This window comes from Larimichthys crocea, chromosome XIII (genome assembly GCF_000972845.2).
Source record: "Larimichthys crocea isolate SSNF chromosome XIII, L_crocea_2.0, whole genome shotgun sequence".
In the NCBI taxonomy this organism is placed as follows: domain Eukaryota; kingdom Metazoa; phylum Chordata; class Actinopteri; family Sciaenidae; genus Larimichthys; species Larimichthys crocea.
This window is the reverse complement of record NC_040023.1, coordinates 46202146-46221226: the sequence shown is the minus strand read 5'-3', so window position 1 is coordinate 46221226 and position 19081 is coordinate 46202146. Positions and strand designations below refer to the sequence as shown.

The window sequence follows — 19081 nt, the reverse complement described above, 5'->3', positions numbered from 1 at the left end:
ACATCATTATGCATTTTGAGTGAAGTATTCCTTATTCCTTATTCCACCCACTCATAAAAATTGGACACCTATGTCATACCTTCGACATATAGGGAACAAAAAGGAGGTGGCATGCTCAATGCCGGCTGAAAAATAACGGCACTACACCACTAGTTAAAGCTGTTATCTGGATCAAAATATAGAGCTCCTTATTGTGTCACTTCTGCCCCAATCACCAGCAGCTTTTGGGTTACAGGCATCTCATTTGTCTAAGGAATATCTTTACATACAGTACAGAGTTAACACTGTTGTTCTCAATCATTCATGGGAAAACTACACCATCCTCTATATATTGGCTCATCCATCATACTGCAATGGCCCCTGTTGTTGTCCTTTAAATTAATTAGTCAGTTTGCTCACATTAACTCACGACTGGAAGCTTTCTTTTAAGTTTGACAGAGGAGCTGCATACTGCAACTTGGTATGTTTTCACTCACTTAGATTTGCTAATCATGGTGTGATTACTAGTGTTAGTGTTAAACTGAACTGAAATTGCTGTTTTACACAGTGACAGCGTTTTTCAGCAAACACATGAAAACTTTGAATTACAATTACAATTACAATCACATATAAACAATTAAAAGATGCATTTGTTGTGATCTACAGCTTAACTGCAGTTCTATTATTAGTCCATGCAGTTAAATGGCGAATCTAACTGTTCATTAAAGTAATTGCAACACTTGTTTTGTTAAGTGTACAGTGCAAACTTATACTCCAAAGGTGACCTGTTTTAGAAAAACAAATGGACTTGCTACTACAATGTGGTGCAAGGTGCAATCTAAAGAGTTAGGAGTTAATGGCTTAAAGCAATGTCCACTGCCTCCAACACATGTGCAGTCTGGCTCTGTGCTGTCACGACTCATTCAGGTCACGGTTTTAATGTCCACCAGCAGTGTTTCAAATGCAGCAGTGCAAGGGCAGCCAGGCTTGTTTTTGGCTGCAGTATTTTTCTTTCTCTTTCTTTTGAATTTTGTTTACTGACTACGGCCATCCATCAGCTTTAATTTTTATAACAGCCCATTGCTAGGTTTTGTCTTAACTTCAATCTACATAATAAAACACTTTGCTTCCATAAAATGTGGGGAGAAAAATAGCATCTATGCCTTTCTATTACATTATGTGTAAAATGAGTCTATGCTCGATTACATCCCCCTCAAAGTATATTGCATATTGCATATGCATATTTAAAATATTGTTATCAAAATCTCTATGAATAAGATTCCCCGTTCCTGTGGCAGTCTTGATTTAGGTATATGGTCTATTATCAAATTACCACACAACTAGGTCTTGTAGCTGGACACCTGCTTCAGTCTCTTGACAATCACACCTCCCTGTGGCATGTTCCCTGCACACACATACAGACGCACAGACACACACATAGCAGTCAATGGTAATTCTCCTGTGCACAGATAGGATGAGGATTGTGTTTTATGTGTGAAGGGAGGGAGCGACAAAGATAGAGAGGGAGGATAGAGAAACCTAGAGAGAGGACTGGGATTTGGCTGGGACTCTTGGGACCAGATCACCCTGGCATTGAGTAGGAGCCAGTGGTCCATCACTTACAAACTCTCTCTCTTTCTCTCTCTCTCTATCACACACACACACACACACACACACACACACACACACACACACACACACACACACACACACACACACACACACAGACAGCTCATCCCTTCCTCATGGAATACTATCTGCTTCCTGGTAATTAGAGCAGAGAGAAGTGTGTGTTTTCTTGTGTGTGTCTTTAGCAACATGGATGTGAGAGGTGTTTATTTTCACACTGTGCTGGTGAACAGCACACACAGTACAGGTGTTTTAATAACCCTTAACTCCACCGACACACGAAACGCGCTCACACTGAAAAATGCACGCGTGTCACGGTTGACGACTAAGAGTAATTGTGTGCCGTGCGATACAGTTGCTGCTGTTTTTCCTAAAACGACGAAGCAAAACTCTGTGCGTGTGTGTGTGAGAAGGACTGTCTGCTCAGGGTGACTGTGGTAACATGATTAGTATTCTGTGCTCATGAGCTATGGCTCTCTCTCTCTGAGAGCACTGAGCCCCTTTATACTCCAGCAAAGGCCCCTACACACACACACACACACACACACATTTACAGACATACACACCTTGTCATTTCTATCCATTCCTGTTTTTTCAACAGATCTCTGCAGGTCGGTAAGTATTGGTATACAGTATGCAGCCTTGGCTATATTTCAGAAGCAGTGCAACGTGGGCCAACTTTTTGTTGATGCTATTAAAAATGTCATAAATCAAAAATATAGTTAAAATGATACTGTGTACCTTCCAATAAATAGACTACTGTCCTGGTGCATTGTGCATTGGCAACACCTCTCTAGGAGAATTGTGTTTTTCTTTTTGTCGATCGTGAATACATTTAGGCGTGCTTTTTTAACACCTACATGTTCTACTCTACCACATATATTAGTACTTCTGTCTCCCATAGCAACCACCTGCACTTACAGTAGAGTATCCAACATTCTGTATACGTTTTAAGGCAAAATCACAAACAAACGTGTGTGCTCTGCATAAGTAAATTATAAGTAATGATGTTCCAATTATGTCTAAGAGAAGATGTGCAACATTTCATCTTTCTAAAATTTAATTTTAAACTGTCAATAGGTAAAATTCTCCATTTTCCAATGCCAACTTTAACTCCATCTTTTAAAAGTCCAGTGTCTAGGATTTAGTCGGATTTACTGGCAGAACATTGCAGAAATGGAAAATAATATTCATGTTTACAGGAGCCCAGAACGGACAAGAGGGTTTTTGGCCCACTGTAGTTTCTCCTACATGCTTAGAAAGGAGCGTGAGAGGCGAGCAGTATTTAGTTGGTTGAACTGCTGCAACTTCACTTAAATGAATTAAATTCTTTTATTCTCACAAAAATAAAAAATAAAAACTGACTGATTGATGGGCTATATGTAAAGACATTAGAAACAACCTTACATATCTACCTGCTGAATGTGAACTTTACTATAATGTCCTTCATTGGATCTTTATTGTTAAATGTATTTTTGAGGTTATTATGTAAACAACATGGAGAATAACGCATACGTTACTGACAGTAAATGAGGAATATTGAAGGAATAAAAAGAAAGCACATGTACATGTCTGCTGGATACTGTAGACAGAACAGCAGAGTATAGTATCTGTTCCTCTCCTCCAAACCCTTCTCTGATCCCAGGGGATTGAACTGGTGGAAGGAATAGGATGAGGGCCAAAGGTTGTCTCCGAATTAGGCCCGTCACTCTGTCGGAACCTAATGAAAATTGTATGATGTTAAGGGTACAGCGGCTGCAAAGAAAGCATAGATTTGTGAGCAGGATATTTTAGAAGGAGAGCGCAAGTTTGGAAAGACGTGTGAGCAAGAGGAGATGAAGTGAAGCAAGGGAGATGTGGGTAAGGCACCAGTGGGCCAAATTAGTGACTCTCTAGAGACCCCTCCCCCCATGCCTACCCGCTGTGGGAAATGTGTGTGTGTGTGTGTGTGTGTGTGTGTGTGTGTGTGTTTGTGCAGGACAGAGTGTGAGTGCATATGATGTGTGTGAATGGATGACAAAAAGCCTCAGAGCTACAGACCGCCTCAGAAGGCTCATGCGGCCTTAGAGTGGTCGTAGAGCAATTCGATGATAATGGAGTAGAGAGATGTATTACCACATCACACACACACACACAGAGACACACACTCATACAGTCTATATCACTCTCTGGCCCAGTGACTCCTTGTCAAGCTCCAGTGGCTTCATGTGATCGATTAACTGCAGAAAATAGACGGGCATCCCATAGTGCAGCTGTGCCTGTGGTCATGTGATACAATCCCCACAGAGTTCAGCTGAGTTTTTACTCGTGTTTGCGTGCCAGTGTGTGTGCGTTTTCCTGAACTTCCAGTTGTGCGATGATTTCAAAATATTGCAATTTCAAACCGCAACCGTGCGAGTCTGTGACAGGTTTGACGTTTTTTGTGTGAATATCAGTCATTGTGCTTTTAGATGAAAATATGTTTGTGGCACTGACTTTCAAGCGCAAACCCCTGCGTGGTTTTGGCAACAATGACATTTAGTGTGAACAAAGCGTCGACATGCAGTCTTGATTTTTCTGACTATTTGTGAAAACTGTGTGATGCTGCAGCTGTGTAGAAAAGATCCTTTTTTTTTTGTTTATCTGCTTTGTAGAGGGCTGTGTTCTGCAGTGTAATCACAGCTTCAGTCTGTGACTAGAAAACAGATCAAAACCTAGGGAGATGGACAATGGACAACTCACCAAAACATTTCCTTTATTCAAGCCATTAAAAATGACTCAGATGTGGCTTTTAAAGAGACATCTTGTCTTGACTACACACATGGCTAAATAACACACTGAAAAAGTTGTTTAAGTTGCCTTGTTGTTAAAAGGACATTTTTGTGAACGAACATAGTTAAGTTAACTACTTTTTTACTTATCAAAAGTAACCTGTAGCTCAATGCATTTCCTTTCCTCATATATGTTTCCTCAAGCCTAAGTAGTTCTAGTACTTTATTGAGTTAACTTTTTATTTGTGGCTAGACAAAACTATTTGGCTGAAGTTGGAAAGAAGCTAAAATGACAATAAATCACGCTAGTTCCATTTGCTTTCACTGTAGTCAATAAGATAAGATAAGATGAGGTAGACTTTGTTGACTGCACACTGGGGAAATTCACTTGTTGCAGTGGCTCACAGTATACAAGGTGGATAAGAAAGATACCCTGCAGTGAACTTGGTTCCAACTCTGGCCTGTGGTCTATGGATGCTTCCTTTACTGTGTTTTGTCCCTCTCTCTCTCCTTTGCTCTCCTGTCCACTCTCACAAGTTGAAGTGAGTTCTTTCAGCCACGTCTCTGTGATGCCACACTCTACCGTTGTCTATTTGGAAAGAGAAATTTGGGAAATTTCCCATGATAAGAGAGGGTACGCATGGTCTGTACCATCTTTTCTACTCCCAGCGCTCGAATCCAGCTCTGAATAAGTTCAGCTCATGATGCTCAGCTCAGCTTTTGATCTACCACTATTTAGGCATTTTGTTACAAACCTCCACTGAGTCACTGTTAAGTTTACTTGTCATGTGAAAAATCAAGCACTTTTTGTACACTGTGATTTATATAATTTAGAAAGAAAGATAACGATATAACACTTGTTCCAAATAACCTCTGAACAGCGTGCTAGCCTCTCTATAGATGATGCTTTTGAGCGCATGTGCTCCATTTATGATGCAATCGTGCGTGGAAAGCGCAGAATTGTGACCCATGGGGCAAACGACTGGCCACCTGAGCTCACAGCGGTCTGAGCATGCACATCTTGTCTGAGCATGCACATCATAAAGCTCTGTGTGCATCCCTGACCGTATGTGCCCATGCAGGCATGCGAGGAGATGATCTAACTTGCCGAGCCATTACAAAGATTTACAGCTGCAGTATAATTACCTCTTGGTACAGTACAGTGATTTAGTGTGTGTGGGACCTGTCACCTGTGAGGTGGAATGATACTGAAAATGCTATCGCAGTGGTTATCTAATGCTATTCTGAAGCCGCTATAGGTGCGGCTTCCTTTCCATTTACAGACGTGAGCTGATGGTATTGTCACCAGGAGACACATACGAAGACAGACAGGGTTTATTGATACCGAGCAGCGAGGGGTATGACAGATAGCCTGCCATTATGTAAATGCATTTTTTTTTTTTACATCAATCATCTCCATGCTGTTGCTGCGGTGCATTTCAAAGTTGCTCAAGCTCTCGCTTGTTTGAACACAAGCTGATACACGATACAAGCAGGCTTACTTACTGGATGTCACCCACGACTACTCTTTACCTGTAAGATGTCCTTCACAATAAGTGTCACAGGAACACTCCTCCCCCCCTGAAACGTTCACTCTGGGGAAGTCATTTGTGTTCATCTGGCTTGACAAAAGGGGAATCTGTTTGCCAGGCGCAGCTTTACATGATAGACAGGGCTATTTATCCTAATACAGGAAGGGTAAGCTTCCCAAACACACATATACAGTCCATACAGTCCATACACACACACACACACACACACATTTAAAAATTTGCTCTCTCATACAAGATGGCACATGAAGCTTTTTCTGTGTTTATTATAAAATCACCCCCAGTCATGAAGTATGAAGATGTTTTTGTTGTGTGCTCTTCTCTTGTTTGTGGTCACATTTATCCTAAAAGCAGCAAGTACAGAATACAAACTCCCACACACAAACACCACAGCAGAGCCTGACCATGTGTGCCCGTGTGTGTGTACATATGCCAGCGTTTGCCCACACTGTATTGTGTGTGTGTGTGTGTGTGCGTGTGTTCGTGAACAATGCATCATCCATTGTGTGAAGTGACAGTAAGAGGCAGTACAAGAACTGTGGTCCTCCTCCCGAGGCTGGGTTTTACTGGGTAGTGATGACACCCAATGAAATACTACATTATCACGCAAACACACACAGGCCTGCACACACACACACACACACACACACAAATGAATATACACACATCCAAGTAAGCAGAAAAACACACACGCATGCACAAGCTTGCAACAGAAAGGGAGATGAGATGGTTCCAGCAAGGGAATCTGGCAATGCAGTTTGCGTGAAGAAGACAATGGCTTGGCATGGAAGTGGACACGTGTGTCTGTGTGCAGTGTGTGTGTGGGTGTGAGAGCGAGAGAGAGAGAGAGAGTAGTGTGGGTGAGCAAGCAGACATGTGACAGTGGTTGCCTCCAGTAGCTAGAATACCCCCACCTCCAAAAAAAGAATGTCGTAGACAAACAGATGTGTAACTGACCACTGAGTGACAGTCGCTCTTGCCCTTGCTGAGTCAAAGTTACTTCAAAACAAGTGCAGCTACCATCCCTCGCTCTCTCTCTCTCTCTCTCTCTCTCCCTCTGCCTCTCGTTCTCTTTTTGTCAGCGCGCATTAGCATCACCAGCCGGTGTGTGGCAATTAAATATATCCCTGGGCAATGAGGCCCTATTTAGAAATCATTACAAGACAAGGAAATCTTGTCCCACGAGTTTAGCAAAAACACATGGGAAGCTTTGTGTGTCTGTCCGTGTGTGTGTGTGTGTGTGTATTCAGTTTGTGTGTGTGGGTGTGTGGGTGTGTGTGTGTGTGTGCGTCTTACCTTCACCATTCGTCATCCTGTTCCACTCATCCATGGCTCTTTGCTTCCAAGATAACTCTCTTCCTCAGACGGTCTCCAGCAGTGCTGTGAAACCTCCCCTCCCTGCCTCCCTCCCTGCACACCGGCTAGAGATTATATCATCTGCATGGGAGTCTAATGGGCCAGTGGGGAGACACCATGGTCAACTGTGTGTGTCTGTGTATGTGTGTGTGTGCCAAGGTGTGGTGGTGGTGGTCCATATTCTCCTTATCATTGTCCTTGACTCTATTTGTGTGTCTGGCATTGTTTTGTATGCATGTCTGTGTGTGTCTCTGCATGCTTTGGGATTAGTGGGATTAGTGACCTGTCACAGGCAGGCATGTTTGTTGTCCAAACAGTTTCCTCCTGTTTCCACTATTGATCTTTTTAGATTTTGACGTGAAGCATGTTATGTTGGAATCTTGGGTTCAGGGTTGCTTCAGTACAGACAGGGCCTTGAATTTGCAACTTGGGCGTTAGTGACTTGAAAATTCACATGGAAGATTTAAGTTTAAAGTTAATACTCGTACAACAATATTTTTATCATATATATATATATATATATATATATAATATAGATTATATATATACATAGCTTGCCACTAGCTTTGTGGCATTGGCATTTGTGGACTATTTTACAAAGATTGTTGTTTGTATTTGTATGGTTGGGTAACTTATCCACATTCTGCTGTTGTACTCTGAAAGAGAGAGAGAAAGTTATTACAAAATATTAAATGCCTAATATTTTCCTGTTGCCCTGAGTAATATTAGTCTATATCGATGTTTTAGCCAGTACTTGATCTATCTTCTACAGTAGCTGGAGATGTTACAAGGCAAAATACAGTCTTATTTTGCAACTGCTTTCCAAAAGTGATCATAGACTAAACCACTAATCAGTGCTGATACTGTATGCCAATAGATATGGGAGTGATGGGAATATAAACATGCTTTTAATTCTGTAGATACACTGTAGCTGCGCGGTGTTCGAAGCAGACCGCAAGGCATGCAGCAGATGATAGAACACCCATTACAACCATGAGAGACTTGAGATTTGACTTCGATTAGCAATAGGATGACTTGTGAGCATCTTTGCCTCAGTTTGAAAAACAAAGAAAGAAAATGAAACGAGTGCACAAAGGAAAGATATTAAAAGGTCTCCACAGTCACCAGTTTTGCTTCCAATTACAGACTTTTCCATTAGAGAGGCTGTGTTGATTTGAAGGTTTCTGACTCTGTTTACGCTTCGAATAAACACGTTACGCTTAATTGTCAGAGCAACGTTGAATAACGATCCCATTAGGCTTTTTTAAATTATCGTTAGTCGGCCATTAGTATTGTAATGCTTTTTTTTTTTGTTTGTTTTTGTTTTTTGGACAATGCAGTAATCTGCATATCTAATGTGATGTTTGGAGGAGTGAACTTAATCACTAACAGTTCGGCCTAATGTTTCTGTGAGCCCGTGTGCATGCTATCATGCAAATGAAAGGAACTTTCATCTTATAAATACGAAAGAAATATATATTCAGAAGGAGGACTGAAAGAAGCTACACACAATTCACATGCAGTATAATACACATACTCTGCAAAGGCGCTGACTAGGAATACTGGAAAGCTTTATGATGCATGTGAACCCATTAATATATAAATAACGGGACAAATAAGTGGATAGGGAAAAAAAAAATCACCTTGGCTTTTTTGTTCTGCAGGGGACATAAAGTGAGGTATGCTTCCTTGGTCTCGCAGGAAATAAATGCGCTTGGGATTTATCGACACACTGGCTGTTATAAGCCTACTGTCACACTACAGCAGTTACCCACGGCGGATTTAAGACTCAGGGAAGAAGAAACACTCTTAGTCTCCATCTCAGTTTCGTTTCCCTTTTCTCTCGCAACCTGCCGCAAGTACTTTTATGCCACTGCGGTCAATTCTCACTCAAATGTGGTCAAGTGGAACTGGTTAGGCATTTTGGGTTGCAAATTTTGTTAAAACTTCCTCAATGGGATGGCATCTACATCTGTGCCAGCCTCCCTAATCCCAACATATAATTTGTGTTGATGGCAACACATTTGGCATGGAGCCACAGCTTCTCTCTGCCTCCTCTGTCTGTCCCATGTGCACAGCTGCCTTGAAATTGCATTTTGTTTATATGATGGTAAAATATTCATAGAGAAAAATAGCTAGGGAAGCTGTCCATATAATCCCCCATAAACTGATAACTAAATCCATCACACGCACACACACGTGCACACACAAACTCACCCACACACCCATGCAATGAGGGATGACACCCTCAAGGACACAATGAATCGAATGACACAGCACCCGCATGTGTCTATCCTGAGTGCCAAACATCTTGCTCATACACCAACAGATATTTACGCACAAATGGCCATACACACAACGTGCATATCCAAACACACACACACACATACACACACACAGCTCCCAGACGGATGCTGCGGTTTGGGGAGTCGGTATCGATCGACACTCGTCAGCATGTCCTCTATAACAAGCACTGTCCCCGAAAGCGCTGCAGCAAACCTGTCAGAGAGAAAGAGAGAGAGACACAGAAATATAGTTGGAGAGAGAGCGAGGGGAAATGTGGTGCACCTGTGTAGACAGAAAACAGGCTGACAGGTGAAACATACGGTATATGAGTGACCAATCACCAGCCAGCAAACTGATGCATCACCCAGTTGCTATCTCTATCCACACTGCATTGCTACAAAGCATCCTAATTTGTTCAAGACTTTTTTTTTTTTTCCGCTTTTTTTCGCCTCTGCAAAGCGCGCTTGAAGATTATGAGCAAGGGCATAGTGGCTGGAACCGAAGTGCAAGCCTGATGATAATGATGAAGTATCTAGCCACCCGGCTAACGAGAGCCCAGATCTATCTTGAGTCTGCCTGCTATGCAAATTTCTCTCACACCAGCAATGAATCAAAGGCATAGCAAACCAATGTTTCTCTTCACAGCACTTTAGCAAAGCCATCATTCACGAAGGACATGACAAAGGCACGCACGCTCCTGCGAGCACGCACATGTTCATACCCACACAAAGAAAGAGGGGACGCCAACTTTGGCACTTGTGCAACAGCTGCACGACATGTCAAGCCACTTTCAGCGCTGGTGAAAAATGCTTAAAAAAAAAACAAAAAAAAAAACACAGCTAATGCTCATTCGAGCTGATTGAATCCATGCACACAAGTTTCTGTTGGTGTGACACTTCAGAGCACAATGGCCTCTAACATTGAGTCAACAATAACAAGGCTCTGGAGACAGATTCCTCTAAGTTGATGTTCTTGGCAGAGAAACACATCGACATAAGACAGATTATTCTTTCTCTCCCCTCGCCATCTCTGACCTCACAGCATTTTTAGTGCTCAACAAAAAAGTTGTTCCTTTGTTGCCCGTGATGAAAAGTGAAGGATCTTAACACTTTAATTGATAGATGGAGGCAAAAGTGCATGCTTATACGCGGACATTTTCAAATCACTGTACGTCCTTCGTTCCCTCTTTCTGTTCCTCAGTCTCTCCGTCTCTCTCTCTCTCTGTCCTCTCATTATCTTGTTGCTCTGTCAGGCCTGTAGGATTGCCTCTGGGGTGTTGAACTGGCAGAAGTAACAGTATGACGGTAATTTGCTGGAATGGAAGGTTAGATGGGCTCACCTCGCCTTTTAAAAGGTGTCATGAGGGCCAAATTGGGGACCTCTGACACCACGATTAATTATGTAACACATGTAGAGGACTTTTGTGTCTTCTCTGACAGGATTTACGACTTTATTGTAAGTTTCCACTGGAATATTCCAGTGGTTCAAGTACAGCCGGGCATACATCTGTAAAGCAGAAAATTGTACGCAGCAAACACCTACATGCATGTACTCACATGTCATAAAAGCACACACACACAAACAGACGGTGACAGGCTTTTAGGCCTTTGTCAGATTAATAGCCACTTTCTCTCTGTGGTCAATAAATGCTTCAGGGAGTTCCCAAAGGCTGCAGGATAGCTCCCTCTATGTGTGTGTGTGTGTGTGTGTGTGAGTGTGTGTGTGTGTATGCACACGTGTGTGTGTGCATGGTGTGTGTGTGTGTGTGTGTGTGTGTGTGAGCATCTAACAGGCCTCATGGGTCAACCTGTCACCACAAAGATGGCTAAGCAGTTGGTTGGCCAGCGGGAAATCAATGTAAGGTGATGAGGCTACTGTGCTCTGTGTGTGTGTGTGTTTGTGTGTGTTTGTGTGTGTGTGTGCGTTTGCATGCGTGAGTATGTGTGTGTCTATTTGTCAGTGTGTTTCTATGTGTACCTGTACTGTTGTGTGTGAGTGTGTGTGCAGAGCCTTCATTTAGACTGAGAAAAATATCCAAATAGGGAAAAACTTGCTGAGATGAATTGATTGATTGATTTAACAGATTTAGCTTTGAGGGGACAGCACATACATAAAAACACAGACAATCACAATTATATTATTCTAGATACTGTAGATGCTCATCAGTAGAAAACATGGATCCAGATGTCACAATGTGGAGGTGGGAGGACAGGATGGAGCTAAGGGACTTTTCTGCCACTTACACCTACAGGATGCATCTTGTTTCTTGGGCTAGTGGACTTGCAGGGTTGAGGGGGTCAGGGTTTGGGTTTTTGAGTCCTGATGTCCCGATGCGCTGTAGGCTGGGGACTATGAGACTGGGAAGCACTGGAGCTGCTTTGCTCCACCACCCCCCGTCACCCCCCACATCCTCCACCCCAACCCCAACTCCTGGGATGGTTGGCGCTCTAGCTCGCTTCTCCGCTAGTGAACCCTGGTTGTTTAAACGAGCCCCAGTGGTCCTCATTACCCTTTCCCTGGGCACAGTCTCACACACACACACACACACACAGATGCAGGCGCACACATTTGTGCAGCTGCACTACAGAGGAAAAGTAGCACTCGCACACGCAGCTGTTGGCTTTTATTAAGTGTAACAGAACTGGGTGCTAGTTTGTGATAGTTTGCTCGGACGGCTGTCCCGTCCCTTATCAACCTTGTGGCTTAAGGGGTCGTTATCATGGTAATGAACTTGGACCACCCAAGGGTTGACACCAACACTCCAGGAAAATGATGCCTTTTAACGTTGATGTTGATCCCATAATATCATATTTGCACTGATAAAAGCATAAATGAATGACGTCTCAAGTGCACTTAGTCAGCCATGTTAATTGTGCATGATGATTTCAGATGCTGCTTGTGTGTGTGTGTGTGCTTTTTACATGAGTGCCATTGCATTACATTCACTATTTCAAGAGCTTAAGTGCAGCTATTTGAGTTCTCTACACCCTCCACCTCCAGCGTTTAATCACTGCTTTAGGTGAACTCAGTTAAGAGTGAACTCCCCTCCACCCATTCTTTTTCCCTCTCTATTCTGTCTTTCTTTCAGTGTTTTCCATCATTAGATCTTTGGAAATAATTGGTGGACATATACCGGTAAGGTAAATTAGCCATGTACAACTACACACATATTTTCCTGTGGAAAAAAGGGAAAGGGAAACTGACTTTCCTCATCTTCAAGCTCATCTTCCTTTCCATTTGTCTCTGTGTTTTCAGTTCACTCTTCACTCTTGCTCCTGCGGACACCACCTATGGAGCTGGAGATAGACTTGGAGATATATTGCCTGTGCTGACTTGTGTGTGCCTGTCGGTGTGTGTGATATTGAGTCAGTTGAAGCTGCTGTAGCTGGGGGTGAGTGAGACAGTGATATAAGACAACAGCAGTCCTCAAATGTTTCTGGAGGTTTTGCTGATGCCTCCGAACACTATCTTGATAGTATAAATGTTGCGTCACATTCTTTCTTTTTTGTGTCCTTGACTTGAAACAGCTCAGGTTCAAAGAGGGCACCTAAAAAAAAAACCTAGTCACTTTCAAGATGTTTTATTTCTCTGTAACACTCCTAAAGGGTTTTTGTAGCTGTCTGAAGATGATGCTTTGTCCCTATCTTTGTGGCAAAGGGAGCTCAATGTTCTTTGTTGCTCAGTGGTGTGTGATCTCTCTAAGATGTCATGGACATGGACAACCTTCCATGACAAAGCCTTTGTGCAGATGTCCCTCGGTCATGACTTGCTTCCCATCAGAAGTATGCGTAAGAGAGCCCTTACTCACTAGGGAGTTAACCAGAAAGCCATCGTGTGACAAAGTTAATCAATGTTACTATTGGCTCGAAGTAATCAAGTGATTAATCAGTGCGGCATTCAGCTGACGCAGGAAATTCTGGAGAAAGACTTATGGGTACTCAGCAAGAGGGAGGGATATAGAGAGAAATAGAGTGGTAGACTCACCAGAAAGCCAGTAAACAACAAAAATACTCAGCCAAAAAGTAATTGGGAATGTTGGATGATTGGATGTTTGTTCTCAAAGAAGAAAATAATACCTGAGCTACATCTCACATAACAAAAGAGAAAAATACATGAACAAGGAGAAAACTAGGAGCTCTAATCAATATGACATTTCAAACCTCACAACAGCAGAGATCCTATCGCAGTTGATGATTTCTGTTTTCCGTGTAGAAATCTGTTTCTTGGTCCTCAGCTAAGATGAAGAGCGTGAAACCAATAGTGCTCAGTCTACCAAACAAGAATGTATCACAAATAAATGATGGATGTTGAAATGAGAGAAAAAAAAGGCTACAGAAGGCAAAGCAGGGCCTTATTTTCTTGAGTTACTAGTATGAATTTCTATCAGATGATGCAATGTGTTCAGCAGCTTGCATCTCTCCCATTCCCAGGTATTTCTAAGACTTTAAACATCTCTTCCTGGTACAGTGTAAACACTAACACATGACACAACAGCTCAAAACTCAGTTTTTTACCTCATTTTTTGACCTCATTAGGAGAACTGATGTTCTGTCTGTGGAATGTGTAGAATAAGGACTATGAGGCAGAGCTCATTTTGTGGCCAACTGTAGAAGCTGAGTTTTGTGTCAGAGTTACCTGCTGTATGGTTCTCGATCTTATTTACTTGTGACTGTATTCCCTGGTATCCTACTCTTTTGTCCTCCAGAAAAAAACAAGACTTTTCACACACATTTGACTGACACTATCAAGGTATTTCTGTTCAAACTTGAAAGGATATCAAATGGCTTGCGACACACTTTGACTTGTCTAAAAAAAAACTCTTTCTAGATTACATAGTCATAGATTTTATTCAGTGCAGTTTCCACTTTGATCTAGCCAAATAAAAAAGACATGCAAGGCTGTGCTTCTATTTGTGACACGTACCAAACCAGTCTCTACAGACTCACGACAATCTTTTGCAAAGTTCATTGTTCTAGGTCTTGGAAGTAGGACGGCAAGGAAAGCAGAGGCTGCCACGAAGGAGGTGAGGAAAGGCCAGAGGAAGTGATAATTTCACACCGTGGCACCTTACATATCCACTTTCATCCCATGGTATGGCTGCTGAGGGGGTGGCAGGAGAAGAAGAGAGTGATTGAGAGGTGATGGGGTAAAGACGACGAGGAGTAGGTCAAAGGGGGCTGACTGGGGCCGGGAGCCAATAAGAGTCATGAAAGTGAGAAAGCCGTGATGGCAATAGAAAGTACTGGATGTGTAGCAGTGCAAGAGTGACTGATATCGAGAGAGATACTGTGGTTGCAGTGGCACATTTATGCCTAGTAGGGACAGGGGTGTGTTGGCTCGGGTGGTTTATTCTTGTTCTATTTCTTTTAAGAGAAGCCATGAAGGAGAAAGGAGGAGAAAGGGGAGTGAAAATATAGATCTGTCTGCTTGAAACAGTGTATTTATTTATTTACTGTGCAATGATACAAGTATTCATAAAATAACAGGCATAAGCAAGGTCTTACCTGCAATCATAAGGTGTTGAACCCCACCACCAGCTCAGATGTGATTGGTCAATACTATTTGTACTACAAACACAAACCAGAACACTTCTGTTGCCAAAATCTTGGTCCTCGACTTACATATTCTGCATTCATATGCATTTAGCTGTTTAGAGAGATGGAAATTCTTGGTAACATGTCAAAGTTAAACTCAATACATAGTTATTGTCACAAAAATAGTAGCCAGACATTTCCGTACCAAAGACATATTCAATAATTATGTACATTGGGTACATTTTAGCAGATAAAGGTAAAAACGAGGATAAATTTACTTAACATTACTCTTTAGAATTTAAAATGTTGGTATGCAAGTGTATACTTGGCTGTGTTTCAGTTAACAGATATACAGTATGTCTGGAAATACTGACTTAAATTACTGCTGATGTGAGATGAGTTGCACTAATATAGAGAAATTTATATTTGGTATTTTATTTGAGAAGATACTGAATTTTCTTATGCTCTGAGTAGTCCTTGAACATCTCCTGTCGTGTTTTCTTTGTTTATTTGGGTATCCAGGTGTCAATCTGTCAGTAGCCAATCAGTTTCTATCAGGAGATGAGCATGATTAACCTACCGGATTGTGAGAGGGAGGGGCGGGTTGGAAAAAACGCGGTCTTTTGAGCATCAGGAGAGAGCGTAGAGAGACGCTAAATGCTGTTCATAAGTTCATTAAACACTGTTAGGTTACTGTATTTGTTTTTTAGTTAAAAGCCAAGGATTATTGTGAGAGTCTGGACTCTGGAGGAGGAAGACAAGTTTTGGAGCGAGCTGCTGAAGGCCTTTGGGAGACGGTCACACACAGTAAAGGTGCTCAGGATTTGCATTTGCATGAGAAATTTGTTTCTACATGGACTTAGCTTCAGGACCTTCATCGCTCACAGCCCGTCACTGCACTGCAGGTTTTGAAGAGACAGGGTACTAACAACTTTTCTATCCAGGGAACTGTGAGTACAGACAGAAATTTCAAATGAGCTCCATCTGCACACCAACATGTATGGTACCATAAACTGAGTAAACTACAGAAAAAACCCAGGGTATGTTCTTTATTGTATTTGCATTTTATTGGGTCCTATTGAATTAAATGTTCCCCCATTTTTGCATTGGACAAATTATTCATGTTGCTAATGGTGTAATATATTTGGTATAATCGTGCATTATGGTTAAAAAGAAGGTTGTTATTGCATGGGAGTTAAGCAAACTTGGCTTTTCCACACCCTAGTAAGAATCATGTGATCTAGTCAAGTTTCAAATTCAATAGGCTCCTATCGGCTCACCTCCCATGCTAAATTGGTTTAAAAGTAATAGAAGTGTGTATGACAATTCTGTAACAAATTAGAAATGAGTGGGAGGGCTACATAAAAATGAGTCTACAGACAGAAAAAAAAAAACAATAGCAACAAAAAAGAGTTTCTGTTCCAAAGGAAAAAAAAAAAGCTCATGATCTTGCATCTCAGTGTGTTGGCTCACATACTGAAGAGGTTAGGGGTTTAGCTCCCACTGGAGCACGCTGAAAATGTCTTATGGTACTTCAAGGCATACTGAAGGAAAGCTGTACTATATATCATTACACAACAAGTAGGTTCGACTGAGCAATGTGATTGGTCAACTAGACATTGCTCAAAACAGCATGACAGCACACCTATATCTAATATCTAATATATAACATGTAAACAAAAAAGTACACTGGAAGTTAACTTTAATAAATGAATACATCTGAATTTCAAATTTCAGCTTTCTTTAGTGAATATTCTGTGTGTTGGAGCTGTTAAACCGCCTCGTTAATACAGGTGTGTCTGTCCCTTGTTAATACAGGTGTGTGTGTGCCTCGTTAATGCAGGTGTGTCTGTCCCTTGTTAATACAGGTGTGTGTGTGTCTCGTTAATACAGGTGTGTCTGTCCCTTGTTAATACAGGTGTGTGTGTGCCTCGTTAATACAGGTGTGTCTGTACCTCGTTAAATACAGGTGTGTACCTTGTTTGTGTGCAGCACGTCGAAGATAAAACAGTTCAGTGAGCGCAGAGAAAACGTTGTTTTCGAAGACAAAAGGTGGACTAATATGGACCGAAGAGCAATATCCTGTTAGACAGAAACATGTTGACCATTTTGGAAATCATTACCTCGACCTTTCTTCAATACGTTTTGAATTTTGGACCTGACAACGCTGTGAAGTTACTGGAAATGTTTGGACCGTCCTCCATCAGCTGTGCCGGTGAGTCGCTAATATGGCAATAGCTTAAAAATAAATGTGACGTTCACGGTCATAGGAGCCAAATTCAACGGATTTTTTTTTTTTCAGCAGATATCTTAGTCACTAAAAGACTGAACCAGCAAAGCGGCTTAGTGTTTATATGTGCGCTGTTTATTCAATTTGGGAAACTCCATGATCTCCATAAACTTTGATGGGACTAGAAAGTTTATTATTGGCACTTAAGTGACGTTGACCGCATCACTGTCGTGCCAATAATGACGTTAAAGCACACCCTCTCGTGTAATGTTGCTTAAGTAAGATGCTAGTGGTGTACTTTAAATTGCATCCCCACTGGGTGAATGAATCCTAAAAAATCATGTTTTGTTGTAAAGCACATTTATACTGCAGACACATATTTGTTCTCTACAGTTTTTGTTAAAATCTTTTGTATCAAAGAGGTTAAAGGTGCTATATCATGTCCTCTGTTCTTGTTGCAACATTCGCTTCTTAATAGCATCTTCATTGCATGCTCAGTAAGATTTATATATATTTTTTTATATCTTATATTTTATATATATCATCACATCATAAAGCAGTTACAGCAGCCACAAATGTATTACTTCGTTCAGCAGAAACAAAGAAACATGGCCATCCCACAATACTTGTTTTCTCAACCCAGATGAATATGAGTTCAAAATTCCACTTTGACCTTTACTTGTTCTTTCAACTCCTGCGTCTCTCTTGATAAACATTTGACTTCCTTCAGCGAGCACTCATTTACCACATCTCTATGCTGCTTTAACCAGGCACAATTAGCTCTGAGAAGACGCATAGCTCTATGAGCTCGTGTCTAAGCAGCTGCCCACGGTTTTATATGGGTGAGAGCTATTGGCACTGAACCCTATAAAAAACAGTTAACCTAAACCTGTTGCAGACTAGGAGACTGATTCACAGTGGGATTGGCAAAATAGCAACCTTTTCACATTACAGATCACTTTGATTTTATGTTAATATCATAATTATTGCTTAAGGGGGGGGGAAGAACCACGAACCACTGAACCATGGCTTTCACAAAAGCACATGTTGAAACATTTAAATAACAAGTTTCTCTTCTTCAGTAGAGTAAAAGTAAAAACAAATATATACAAATGATGCCTCTAAAGGCAAATGAGGACATGGAGGAACAAACTTAACTGAATAAAACATCATAATAACATTTATTTTATTTAATCAGGACTCACTTAACTTTTTAGAGAATAAATACTTTATGTCATGTCTCGCTGTGATATTTTATACACAGAAAAGCATGCACACACTCCGTGAAACACATTGAAAGCACATGCATACGCCCACACAGAGTTTGCTTGGGCTTGACTAACCATGCAACAATCTAGGCCAGAATCTGGATCGTTCAACTAGGCATGGTGTTCTTAAAATTTGAAGTATTAAAATGACCACGGCGACCTGGTAGCTTGTACATGCTACATAGAATTTCTCCCAGGGAAAAATGCACGACTCTGATTGGTCCTGCTGACCTCAACGACTGAAATGAACTCTGTAGCATGGAGCGCCCTCAGTGCTGCATGACTGCACTGATCTGTCGATTAGCCTTGTGGCATGACTGCTCTCAGTTATTTATCTAGACGCTCGTTCTGCACAACACCAGCCTCTTCTCTCCTTGGACCAAATTGCCTGGAACATTTTGTAGCAGAGCAGGAGAAGGAAAGAATGAGTCGAGAGGCTTCATCTTGAGAACTGATGAGGCCCTGGCAGTCCTTGAGTCCTGTAAACGGGAAGATTGTT

At 41.6% G+C, this 19081-nt stretch overlaps 1 protein-coding gene across 4 annotated transcripts in view; it reads left to right on the top strand.

Moving 5' to 3' along the window:
• adgrb2 (adhesion G protein-coupled receptor B2) overlaps nucleotides 1–19081 on the top strand; it is a 202037-nt gene that overhangs the window by 72741 nt on the left and 110215 nt on the right. The window contains exon 1 of one of the 4 annotated variants that reach the window (XM_027286131.1): nucleotides 15662–15897. The exons of 2 other annotated variants lie outside the window; for them this stretch is intronic. The gene's annotated coding sequence lies outside the window, so the exon portion shown is untranslated. Of the gene's footprint in view, nucleotides 1–15661; nucleotides 16035–19081 lie in introns of those variants that run through there. One more of the 4 variants, XM_027286130.1, reaches the window with a different exon arrangement.